Here is a 12,845-nt window from a genome sequence, read left to right as displayed (position 1 = left end):
AACGTTTTTCTCTCCTTTGGAGGATTGGAGTTCACGACTTTGTTTGACCACGTAACGCTCACTAGTTGCAGATTAGGAATGACCGAGATGATCCAAGTATATGCACGCCTTTCCTTAAATCATGTGGTGTTTACGATATTACAATTATATTTAAGTATTTTTAAAGCAATAACTACGAAAGAGATTTATTGCAGTAAGGCTTCGCCCAGAATGTACCAGGTTGGTGCCAAAACAAAGTTCCGGTGGAGTGGGCCGTTAATAGAAGGAGTGTGATGGAGAAGTGTTGGCTAACATTAGCTTATGTTGTGTGTGAGCTTGGGCTCTGAGCCCTATAGCTTTAGCCCTGGAGAAGAGGGAGGGCTGAGGTAAGGTCAGTCATCCACCTCCCATACCAGCACTACAATATGCAACCATTTACTGTCATTGGGGGTCATTGGTGAGAATAGCACCCATTGGTTTGTGAGCGACCTGATCATTAAAAAAAAAAAAAAAGAGTCAAATGACTTGCCAGCGGGTATTAGCAGGACACAGGGCCAACAAAAGCCCTCGGCCATAAAGGCAGTAAAGGCCGTTCGCTCCACTGTAACAACAATCCCCCTTTTTGGACGCTTTCAAAGAAAGAAGTAAAGGTCAATTGGTGGAGCGGTGGGTGCATTGGTATTGACTTAGTGAGATTGGTGCTGACAAAACCAGGCCAGACCGAGGCCTTGTTAGCCCACCTCACCCTCTGGTAACCCCTCTTTTTACAGTTTCACACCGACACGCCAAAGAGAGCTTATAGCCAACGCTTTCTGACACTTTCTGACAAATTGAATTTACTGGAATGAAACAGTAAAGGCATTCCCACTTGGCACTTGACCTCGATGGGAAGACCATGTGTTCCTCAAAGGATGAGGCATTGGGAATGACACAATGAGTTGAGTTAACTGCGAGGATGGGTGGCTATTAGGGAAATAAGGTTCCCTGTGATCTCCAAGCTACTTTGAAGGCTATACTATTTTAGACTAGAATTGTATAAATCCATACACTAAACACCAGTCTCCAAAGGTATACACTGTTTGAAATAGCATGGCTTCACATCCAAGTAGACCCCTATTATAACCTATAACAATGTCTAACAGAAAAAAGCAAAATCCCTCTCCTTCAGCGGAGAAAGATTCTTCATGATCTTCATGTCACACACCAGCACTCCACTGTAGTCCCTGTGGTGATTTCTGAGATGTCTGTCAAGGTACAGAGCAGACCGTTCACCGTAACTCAGCCCGGGCATGACTCCCTCTCACCTAGTTGTAAAAGCAGGAGCTCATTGGAAACAATTGGAAGCTGAGGGTTCACAGCCCCTGGGGCACTTTCAGAGAGGAAGCCCCCTTTTTTATTTGAGGACACTATAACTCAACAAAGGCCCGTGGCACTCTAGACACACACGCACACACAGACACACAGACACACACACACACACGCGCGTGCACACACACATGCGCGCGCAAACACATACACACACACACACACGCACCCACGCATGCACACACACACACACACACACACGCACGCACCCACGCATGCACACACACACACACATCCACACACACACACACACACACACACACACACACACACACACACACACACACACACACAAACAGACACACAGCATAGCCATGAATGGGCTGCTTCTCACACTACACACTGTCAAAATCGACGCTTTCATGTGTGGTCTAACTTTTTTTCTGCCTTGTATTTTGGGGATTTGGGGATTTTCCATTCATTTCTAAAAGCCATATTCTTCATAAATATTGAAGCTGTCAAAGTGTTGCTTAGCGAACGTGGTCCCGGCCCTCTCTAGACCAGAGCGTACGTGTCGTTGAGAATACTTTCAGAAACGTTTCACATGTGGGCCTGTCGCTCGGGGTAAACTCTGGAGTTCAACGCGTCGGTCTTCTCCGAGGTACAAAGGGTCTCGTTTCCTGTGCGTTCGGTCAGCCTCGAGATAAACATATGGACAAATCAAGACCAAACAACGAACGACGCCGAGACACTGACACGAGCGCTCTGAGCGGGTTGTTAGCAGAGCAGAGAGGAACACACAAAGATGCCGTAGTCAAGTTCAAAAAAAAAAAAAAAACTCAAAAAATAAAACCTGGCAGTTTTACACACATGGAAGCGTTTAGCCGAGCAGTGGAGGCTTCAAAAGGGGAAACCATGGAATCTAACAATACTCAGAAACAGTTAGGAGCTGCTCCGGCCAGGGTCCCACTAATGATTAACATTCCTGGAGGAACAGTCCCTTTGGAGCGCTCTAATGAAACGCATGCTCCACTGGCACCGCACACAGGGAAACTGGGACTCCGCCGAGTGGGGATGATCCACCCCAGTCCCTGCTTAATGGGACACAATTTAAGTCATTAAGGTGGCAGTTAAAAAACTGAAAATGACCCCCCCCCCCAACACCCACACACACACACACACACCCACACCACCTCTTCTCCTCCTCCCCCCGTCCATTATACTTTTTGATGCAGTTGACCCCTTCACCTCTTTGTGTGGCTAAGGGTCCCCGAGACAGAATGGAGAGGGGTGGTGTAGTCGAGGGTGAGAAGACGCCAGGAGTCATGGTCCTCCCTCCCTCCCCTCACTCCCTCCCCCTCCTTCCCTCCCACCCTCCCCTCCTCCTTTATTCCACATTATTATTATGAGAGCCAAGGCTGAGTGGCTGGGACGTCCGACTGGACACTGGCTGGCTGAGCAGGGCCAGACACTGTTGACCGTGGCCATGGACGGGGGGGTCCTTATGGCCCTGCCGTGCCCCCCCCCCCCCCCCCCCCCCCAAACAGCTGGCTATGGACTGAGGACACAAACAAAGGCTAGCTGGTTTGAAGCTAGCCTCCAACACCTCAGACGTTTAGTTTTAGTTGAGTTTGTTGCATTTGTAGAGATAAAGTGAGATATAGTGCTTCACATCACTTGTGAATCACTTGTGTATTGTATATATGATATATGTGTGTGCGGTTGTGTGCCCGTATCTTATGTGTGTGTGTATATGTGTGTGTGCTCATGCATGTGTGTGTGTGTGTGTGTGTGTGTCTGTGTGTATGTGAACACACAAATGTGTGTGTGTGTGTGTGTGTGTGTGTGTGTGTGTGTGTGTGTGTGCGGGGGGGTTCCTGTCCATGTGTGTGTGCGTGTGTGTTTCTGTACATGTGTGCGTGCGTGCACATGCAAGTGTGTGTGTGTGTGTTTGTGTGTTGCACGTGTGTGTGTGTGTGTGTGTGTGTGTGTGTATGTGTATGTGTGTGTGTGTGTGTGCAGGGGGGGTTCCTGTCCATGTGTGTGTGCATGTGTTTCTGTACACGTGTGCGTACGTGCACATGCAAGTGTGTGTGTGTGTGTGTGTGTTTGTGTGTTGCACAAGTGTGTGTGTGTGTGTGTGTGTGTGTGTGTGTGTGTGTGTTGCACAAGTGTGTGTCCCAGATGCCAGCCGTCCCCTGCAGAGGCCTGAGGCCGGCAGCAGAGGTCCATCAGGGCAGGCCGGGGGGTGATTAGGAGGTGGCATGTGCTGCGCTGGGAGCCTGTTATTCTTAGCAGGCCGGGCCTGTATATCCAGCCCCGCTTAGCGGCTCGCTGTTATTCCTGGAGCTCATAGCGCCGGGGTCATTACTGACAACTAAGTGTTTTCAATCAACATGTCTGGGGATAAGGTTAGCACGTGACGGGGGTCGCTCGGTCCTTGTCACCAGAGCGGTGGAACAAAGTGTTTGTGGGTCTGTGTGTTTGTTCGAGAGTCACGCTATAGATGTGGTGTCTTTTTTTATCCGCATTATTAAGTGACGTTCGATGCCGTTCATTTTTTTTCATCGTCGAACTTTGCTGAAGTGGACTTTTTCACTAGAACTGTACAGACACACGTGCACACACACACACACACACACACACACACCAATACAAAGTTGTGCACACACACACACACGCATACACACACCGACCACACGCGCGCGCTCACACACACACACACACACACACATGCACACACACAAATGTACACACACACACACACACACACACACACACACGTGCGCCACTCAAACAATGCACACATGTGGTCGGCCTCTCCTCTTTGTGTTTTTCTAAGGTTTCGTCATTCTTTTGGAAGCCACCCCAACACAGGAAGAGAATATGAGCCTAGCAAACAAATGCGTGCCTCTTTCATTTGCCCTTTCGCAGGCACCCCGTCACGGCAGTAGTAGAGGTTGTGCCGGCCATACGAACCCCCGCTCTGTCCACTCAGTGGGGCTATTGTTAGGCTGCTAGGGACTGTATCTAACTCAGTGGCTCTGGGTCAATATTGACCCACCTGCAGCCTGGCCCTGTTCCTGCGTCCACCTTCACCGGGACAGGGACTATGATTACAGATGTGGCCCAAGGCCTTTAATAGGAAAGATAAATGTTGTTGCACGTAGGAAATGGAAAAGGGGGAAGGGACAATGCTGCTCTGGTGCCTGAGCTTGAGTTGATTTGATTGATTTTTTTATGAATGAATTCATGAATTTGATTCCCTTGAATACACCCAACACAAAAAAAACGTGTAAAAACAAATGATATGATATGAAATAGATATTATTCAGGACTTAATAAGGAACATACAAATTAAAAGTAGCAGCCGGTCAGAAGCCACTACACCGGGAGGCTGAAGTGGCTGCTATAACTAACCCAGGGACACCACCACCACCACCACCACCACCGCCGCTGGAACAACACATCCAGCCGATGATAAGGCTGCTCAGCCCTCGTAGCCCCACCCAGTTGATGAACAAATCCCTTCCGTGAAGGCTGTTAGATCTCTGCTGAGCATGAGGATTTGTTTCACTCACCGAAGAGGTGTGCTGGAGCAGCTTCAATCAAATTCATGAACATTCATGAACGCGTTAGGTTAAATTAAACTTTATTGCATTGAGACCAAGTTTCAGTAAGTATCAGTGTGTAGGAAGGGATGTACAATGAGCAGTTATAACACGGCAGAACACTGGGTTAAAAATCTATTATATGTCAACAGTGGAAGGGGATAGTGTTTGACAAATACTGTCCACAACTGGGACGAAAGTTATACTTGAGACTCCCTAGAGGAGGCGATTATGAGACAAGTAATGTGTTTTTCTTTCCTGTTAATAGTCTGAGGATCTATTCCAACGAGTCACATAACAAAATCTGTTGCAGCGATTACACACCCAACGTTTGAGGATTTACTGACTGTTGGCTCAGGACTCAAGCCGAGGTGCACAGCGCTGATACCGAACTGTGCAAACACCCATGTATAACAGGATTTCAGGTTAAACACCATGGACCGCGTACAACAGACTGTAGCAACCCCTGCTTAAACCGGGCGAAAGATAATAAATCCACGGAAATATCGCTAGGCAATCCACGGCTCGGCCCAGTCCATTTATAAACCAGTGTGACCTTTATCTCGTCATCCATCCCAGCTGACTCCCCCCTCTCCCCTCCCTAGCATCTCCCCTCTCACCTCCCCTCCCCACTATCTCCCATGCCGCCTCAACACCCGTCGACAATGCCAACAGGTCTACAGAGAGAGAGAGACACACACACACACACACACAAACACACACTGAAACACACAGACACATACACATACACACACACACACACACACACACACACTCAGGAAAGGGAGTTGGGGGCTAATGGTGCTGCATACTTTGAGCCAGGGGTCTGGAAAGCTGAATCCCCTGCAGTGCGCCGGGGAAATGAGCAGCTCTCCTGAATAGCTTTATCAGGATAATGTCTCCCTCACCCTCCCTCACTCTCTCATGCTCTCTTCCTCTCTGTCTCTTTCTCTCTCTGTCTCTCCCCCTCTCTGTCTTTCTTCCTCTCCCTCTTTGTCTCTCTCTTCCCCTCTCTCTGTCTCTCTCTCTCCCTTTCTGTCTCTCACTCTCCTTCTCTCTCTCCCTATCTCCGTCTCTCTTTCTCGCTCTCTCCCTGTCTCTGTTTCGCTCACTTTCTCTCTCTCCCTATCTCCGTCTCTTTCTCATTCTCTCCCTGTCTCTGTCTCTCTCTCTCTCTCTCTCTCTCTCTCTCTCTCTCTCTCTCTCTCTCTCTCTCTCACTCTCACTCTCACTCTCTGTCTGTATGTGATTGTGTACATAGATCTGGATATGTTTCCAAAAGCGTTTGTGTGTAGATGTGGGGAAATCAAAGTCAGCCTGCTGAGCCCAGCCCGGTCCGTGTCAGGGCGGGTCAAATCCATTTTCCAAATGCCCGTACCCCTGGGGGTCACCGCTGCCCATACATGTTTGTGTTTTAACATCTGCTATTCTCTGATAATGATCCCGTATTCGGTCTACACACTGTACTGTACTGTATATGTGATTATGACGCACTCAGTCCGTCACCAGTTCAGGGAATCCATGTGAGTGATGAGGGGCATGACCGTGTGTGTGTGTGTGTGTGTGTGTGTGTGTGTGTGTGTGTGTGTGTGTGTGTCTGAATGTCTATCTGTGTGTGTGTGTGTGTGTGTGTGTGCGTGTGTGTGTGTGTGCACGAGAGTAGGTGTGTGTGCGTGTGTGTAAAGCACGACTTTCATCATCGCGGAGGTCTTACGGTTGGACCCCACAATTACGCCGCGTGTGGTTAGCCCAGCTCTGGCGTGGCATTAAAACCTGACGTGTGTGTGTGTGTGTGTGTGTGTGTGTGTGTGTGTGTGTATGCCAAGCCTGTTTTGCACTAACATCATCATTATCACCACAGTTATCATCTCCCCTCACCCTTCCTAATGAACCAGCCCGTGCCTCCGAGCGCAACATCGCTAACTACCTTTAATTGCTGCTCAGGTTGTGCCCGGCATGTGGATTCAATGTGTGGGGCGGATCCCGCCCGTCTGAAGGCATGTCTGAGCCATACAGGGCGGTGGCGGCGGTGGCGGTGGTGGTGGTGGTGGTGGCGGCGGTCATGGTGGTGGTGTGGCTTTACAGGACGGTGTTAAAAGAAACGAAAACGACACGAAGGTCAGGAAACCCCTCCTCTTCCCCAGACATCAGCGCCGGCCGGCCGGCCTTGGCGGTTGGTTCTCGGACGTCTCGTCGCGACTCGGGCTAACAGCCGCGGCCGTGGCTCTGTTGAGCACATCCCTCTATGATCCCCCTGAGAGGCAGAGGACCACCGGTGTTTAGAACAGCCACATTTCTAGCCACCCTGTTGCCAGCATACCACAAACTGTTTCCAAGTCGGTGGCTCTCTCTCTCTCTCTCTCTCTCTCTCTCTCTCTCTCTCTCCCTGTTCCTCCACGGACCAAGTCTCTCCCGGTGCGGTGTCCCATCCCTTCCAGTCGCAGGCCAGTGAAAGACAGGCCTCCCCTTGACGTCCTTCCTACTGACACACAGCAGCCACGGCCCTGGCTGTCCGGCGCTGCTGCTGCTGCTGCTGCTGCTTTTAGCCCCCCCACCACCCCCCCGGGCTGCTGGCGAGTGCCCGAGCTGCCGCGACGAAGGGGGATAAAAGGCTGACAGAGTGTTTGGCTTTGCCTGGCGATTTACACAGACGCTCCGGGTGATTCATGCCGGCCTCGCTGCACAAACAGGGCTCTGTGTACATTTCAGTGCCACAGTGCCTTTTTAGAATCAACAGTGGTAAACGACGTATACACACAAGTGTGTGTGGGGAGGGGGGGGGGGGGGGGGGGGGGCGGACATGCACACACATATAGACGCGTGTGCGCTATGAATGTGCATGAATACAGATAAGCAAAGACAGGCAATGACGACGTTCCGTTTTTTTTCTGTGTTCCCCGATTAATGGCACTTACATCTAGATGCAGCAAACACGCTCACGCGCGAGTATACACACGCACACGGCACGCACACACACACACACACACACACACACACACACACACACACCTCGGTGCATGTCTGGCTGGCTTCACGTGTGACCCACGCCTCCCAGTGTGTCAGGAGCCCAGCAACTTGAAGGCTCACAAAGGCCGCTAATGTTGTGAAACCAGCCTCTCTGTCTAAGGCACTCGCTGGCTGGCTGGCTGACTGGCTGGCTGGCTGGCTGGCTGGCTGGCTGGCTGGCTGGCTGGCTGGCTGGTGTTGAGGTGCGCAGAAGAATAAGCAGACCCCTGCCAGACGGCTCCAGGACTTAATCCCAGAGCAGAGTTACAACAATGGACGTCTAAATGCCACAAACAAACCATCTGCACATGGTTCCGTTTAACGAGCTGGAGATCTGAAGCTCCAAGGTGGTCAACGGCAGACTCAACACTTTCCACAGCTCCGGTTGGATGTCTTCATGTCATTTCATTGAATATGCCTTTTATTCTTCCGCACACATCTAGCTCAGAGGGATGTGAGTCTGGAGATGAGAACACGGTAATAAGACATGAGCAAGCGCTGCGTGACAGCTAAAGCCGTTTCAAACAAGATCTCATAGCCACTCCTAAATTATTAGTCTATAAATAATTGTATATTAACAATAGAGGATTTATGCACACAGAGTATAGGCCAAGTCCCGTCACACTGTTTGTCTTGCCTGCCACATCTTTTAAACATTGAGGTTTCCACAGCTGGGAAGTAAATCTTGTGTATTATTAAAAAAATCTCTGAGACTTTAGTTAATCAACATACTGAAAATAACTTCATGAATTCAGACCCAGACCAAAGCACTGTAATTCGGAAATATAACAATAATAGGTCTGCACATGATGTCCATATAGTGGGAATCATATATATATATATATATGATATTTCCTGGCATCAACTATTTCATGCCATGTGTTTTCAGCTGTTGTTATAATGACTTTACCATGTCATTATATAATTTGTAGTGTTCCCGTTCGTGTGACTTGACGCATTTCCGCCACTAGGGGACAGCAGCACATCGATTTGTAAAGTTTCTCCCAGCATTGGCTATCATACCAAAATACCCATTTTGGTTTATTTGTTCGTGTAATATGCACTTAAATGAACACTAAATGAGTATAAATCGTTACGGCACGTATGAACTAATTAAATTAAATCTTGATACTTAAAAAAATACGAATGCAATAGGCCAATTAAACAGAGAGAGGGATATAAGTATCACTTTTTTCTATTCCTTGATGACTTTGTAAGAAATTGCTCTGCAGTGAGGTTGTGCAAAAGTATAGTTGCAAGTGGGGTCTTTGGGCTGAGCTCCTAGACCAGTTTGTTATTCTCTCCCCATGCACCCCCGTCCCCACCCCACCACCCCCCTCAGCTGTGGACACAGTGACAGATTGCAAGCCGGGCCCATTTGTGCCATTTCACCCCACTCTCCCCGATGAAGGGGGTCTGTCACACGTTAAAGACCCCACGACGAGAGAACATAAACAGGGTTGAATGGCGTGTGTTTATGTTGGCTTATCTTCTCCCGGTCTCCTAAAGGGAAAATACGCCTCACTTTAAAAAATAATAATGAAACAACTAAACTAACAACGCAGCAACTTATTCCCAATACTTTAACCCTTTGTCAAAATGCGGGCTCACTGGGCCTATCCGCAGTGATGATTCGGACGCCTCGACAGGGTAAGCAAACTGGGCGGCATGTGGCTCAGGAGGTAGAGTGGATTTGCTGGTGCCCGGAAGGTCGCTGGTTCGATCCCCGGCTCCCCTAGCTGAGCGTCGAGGAGTCCTTGAAAAAGACGCCTCACCCTAACTGCTCCCGACGAGCTGGCTGTCGCCCTGCATGGTTGACACCGCCGTCAGTGTGTGAATGGGTGAATGTTAGGCAATATTGTAAAGCGCTTTGAGTGGCCACTGGTTAGAAAAGCGCTGTATAAATACAGTCCGTTTACCATTCACCCCCTAAAGCTCCCATCACACCGTATCCATCACAGTCTAACCCGGAGAGTGGCTGCTGGGCATTCCTCATGTGTGTCAGCGCGGTGTTGTGGGACAAGTGCCCCGCTCACTCAACACGGTCCGGGTGCTTGAGTCCATACATTAATCCCGACTACTTGGAACGGGATAGCGGGCAGACAAGTCAGGGGGTGCCACTGCCAGTTGTCACCCCAGTGACAGGCGACAGCTGAGGCCGTGCATCTGGAGCCCCGCGGGGGGCCTGAACTCCCCGCCGCACGCCCCACGCTCCCTCACCACGTTTCTTAGTTTAAGCAAAAGAGAAAGTGTGACTTAAGTTGGCTTAAGTCAAAAGTCATCTAATGCAATAGGGAAAAACACTGCAGGATAAACCATCGGGTTTTTTCCCCCACAAACAAACACCCTTCACACACACACACACGCACACACACAAAACTTTACACTGTTAACTTCGGACGGAACAGTAACAAAGCTGCACTTGCAGCGTGTTAAAACAGTAAACTATACACTGTTCTTACAGCGGTGTGTTTAAACCTTCTCCACTCACCCGGTGTTGAGTTGCAGTGGAAACGATATCCAGAAGCGATATTCCTGAGCAGAAGAAACTCTTCACGCCGCGTCTCATCGGCATACGGTGACAAACGTCCAGAGATGGAGAAAAAACAGAGAAATCTTCCAAGCACTGCAGGATAAATTAATGTAACGTGAGGGTGTTGCTACATCGGCTAGGCAGAATAAGTCTAGGTTGAGTTCACCTACAAACTGCCTCACAGCATCTCAGTGTGTGCACTGTGGACTCCCAGCAGCAGAACGGCATGAGCGATGCGCTCTGCCTATTGGTTTAAACAACACCCCCCCCCCATCCCTCACCAAACCCCCAGGGAGAGAGAGATGAGAATGAAAAACACTGCAGATACGCGCTGTAAGTTTTAAACGCTGTTTTGACAGAGTGGCTGCTTTAGACTCCGTTTCAACTACTTGTAAACATATCGATGAGGAGGTCTGGGGTTAACGAATGGCTGATGGCAGTAGAGGCAGCCTTTAGGAAGCCCACAGCTTAGATGGTGTCCACACGTTTTCAGGACGTTAGTTTGAATTGATTTCTAGATTGATTTAATCATCAGCAATAATACAGCAATAATGTTAGATTATTTATTTATTTGCTTTGCTTTCTTGCTTATTTGACGACTAACTCACCGATTTACACAGTACTTATCAAGCATACCGTGTCCATAGCATGTCCCCTCTCCCCCCTCTTTGCATTGTCATAGCTACAGAAATTGAATAATTAATTTGTTACCATGAAGCATACATGTTCACTGTCCCTAACCAAAGAGGCTGGCACTTAATTATGCAGCCGTTTGCAGAATCACTGCGTGTCTCGTGTCTGCTTTGCTGAACCCCAATGCATTATGGCAGCTTTGTTATCATTTGGTAATCACCCCACAGAAACACCAATCCGATTAAGTCCCCCCCTATTGATCAAAGGGCAATTAAAGCCGTACATGGCTTTCAAAGGCAGACGTCTTGGGCACAAATCAGATCACTTTTCAAACCCTTTGCCCTTTGAAGAACCCTTTGACCTGGTGTGACCTGGGGAGAACCTTCCCCATGACATCAGGAACGACAACTCTGCCCCAAACAACTCAATTAACTCTGTGCCATCGGCGGTATCTCACATCAAGGGGGATAAAATGTATTTTGAAAGGTTGAAAGAGTAAAATAAAGAGAAAATAAAGTCTCTTTATTTTACATGACATTAGGGAGCAGAGACCATGAAACATGTATGGGACTAATGTTAATTAAATTACCCCTGACATACTTCCCTCCTCCATGCAAGAGACTATAGGGTTTTTCTTTACTGCTGACCTGGGTTCTGAACCAACGACCATCTCATAGATCTGACGGTGTGAATGCATCTAAAGTGAGACCAGGTTTGGGGAGCTAGAAACCTGTCAATCATTCCTTATGTTCCCCGATGGAGTTTGGGCCAAAGCAGGGTTCATATGGGATTCATATTCCTCTTCTGTTTGTGTTTTACTTTCTATTGAAAACTAGGATACAAACCATATCAGCTCTATCTGATATCAGAGCCTCACAGAGAGCAGAGTTAACACTTATGAGACTATTCAGAATGGGTCGTGCAACTGATGTCAAGGTGTGAAAATGTTGAAAAGATACATAAGCTGTGTCTATTCATAAGATTGTATTTAAAATCATATAGACTACACCGCAGACATGGAGTTCCTGCAAGTGTTACCGTAAACTCAGCTTATAAATGTCACGCTTTAGTAAGTGAGTCATTCAACGCCTTCAACTGCGTCTTATTCTGCCATATCTACTGAGAACATCTACCAAGAGCACTCTGACAAATAATAGTCTGTTCTGTCACAGCCGTACACACACACGCGCACACACACACACACACACACACACACACACATATACATGTGTGCACGTGCATGTACACACACATACGTGTACACGTGCGTGTACACACACATACAAATATACACACACACAATCGCAAACACACACACACATATACACATATACACATACACGCACACTCACACACACACACACACACACACACACACACACACACACATAAACACACTTACATAAACACACACACACATATATACACACACACACACACACACACACACACACACACACACACACACCCTCTCCATCTGACAGACACTACGTCAAGTGTCAGATGGTTTCAGAGTAGAGTCATGGAGTTGCCTCATGACAGGCCTTAGCAGAATGTTCAACTGTCTCTCCATCGCTTATCTCCTCTCCCTGTCTCTCCCTGTGCTTATCTCAGACTTATCTAATGAAATATTTATGGTGGTGTTGTAAAAACACCCCCGCCCCTCCTTAAAAGACCGAAGCAAACCAAGACGCTTTCAGCGGCACGTCTGAACCGTTCTAATGTGCTGAGTGCATTTTTCAGCACATTTCCATAAATGTATGTGGTGGAGGTTTCTT

General features: G+C 48.3%; 1 protein-coding gene across 1 annotated transcript in view; it reads right to left on the bottom strand.

Moving 5' to 3' along the window:
* The window catches only part of prickle1a (prickle homolog 1a), a gene marked incomplete at its 3' end in the record, with an annotated part of 28,686 nt that extends 18,221 nt beyond the window's left edge, over positions 1-10,465 (bottom strand). The window contains exon 1 of the mRNA XM_084477325.1: positions 10,393-10,465. The remainder of the gene's footprint in view (positions 1-10,392) is intronic.
* Positions 10,466-12,845: the final 2,380 nt, after the last annotated feature.

The sequence above is a fragment of the Micromesistius poutassou genome (genome assembly GCF_964030765.1).
Source record: "Micromesistius poutassou genome assembly, chromosome: 13".
NCBI lineage: Eukaryota > Metazoa > Chordata > Actinopteri > Gadiformes > Gadidae > Micromesistius > Micromesistius poutassou.
This window is presented reverse-complemented; position numbering and strand designations above follow the sequence as displayed.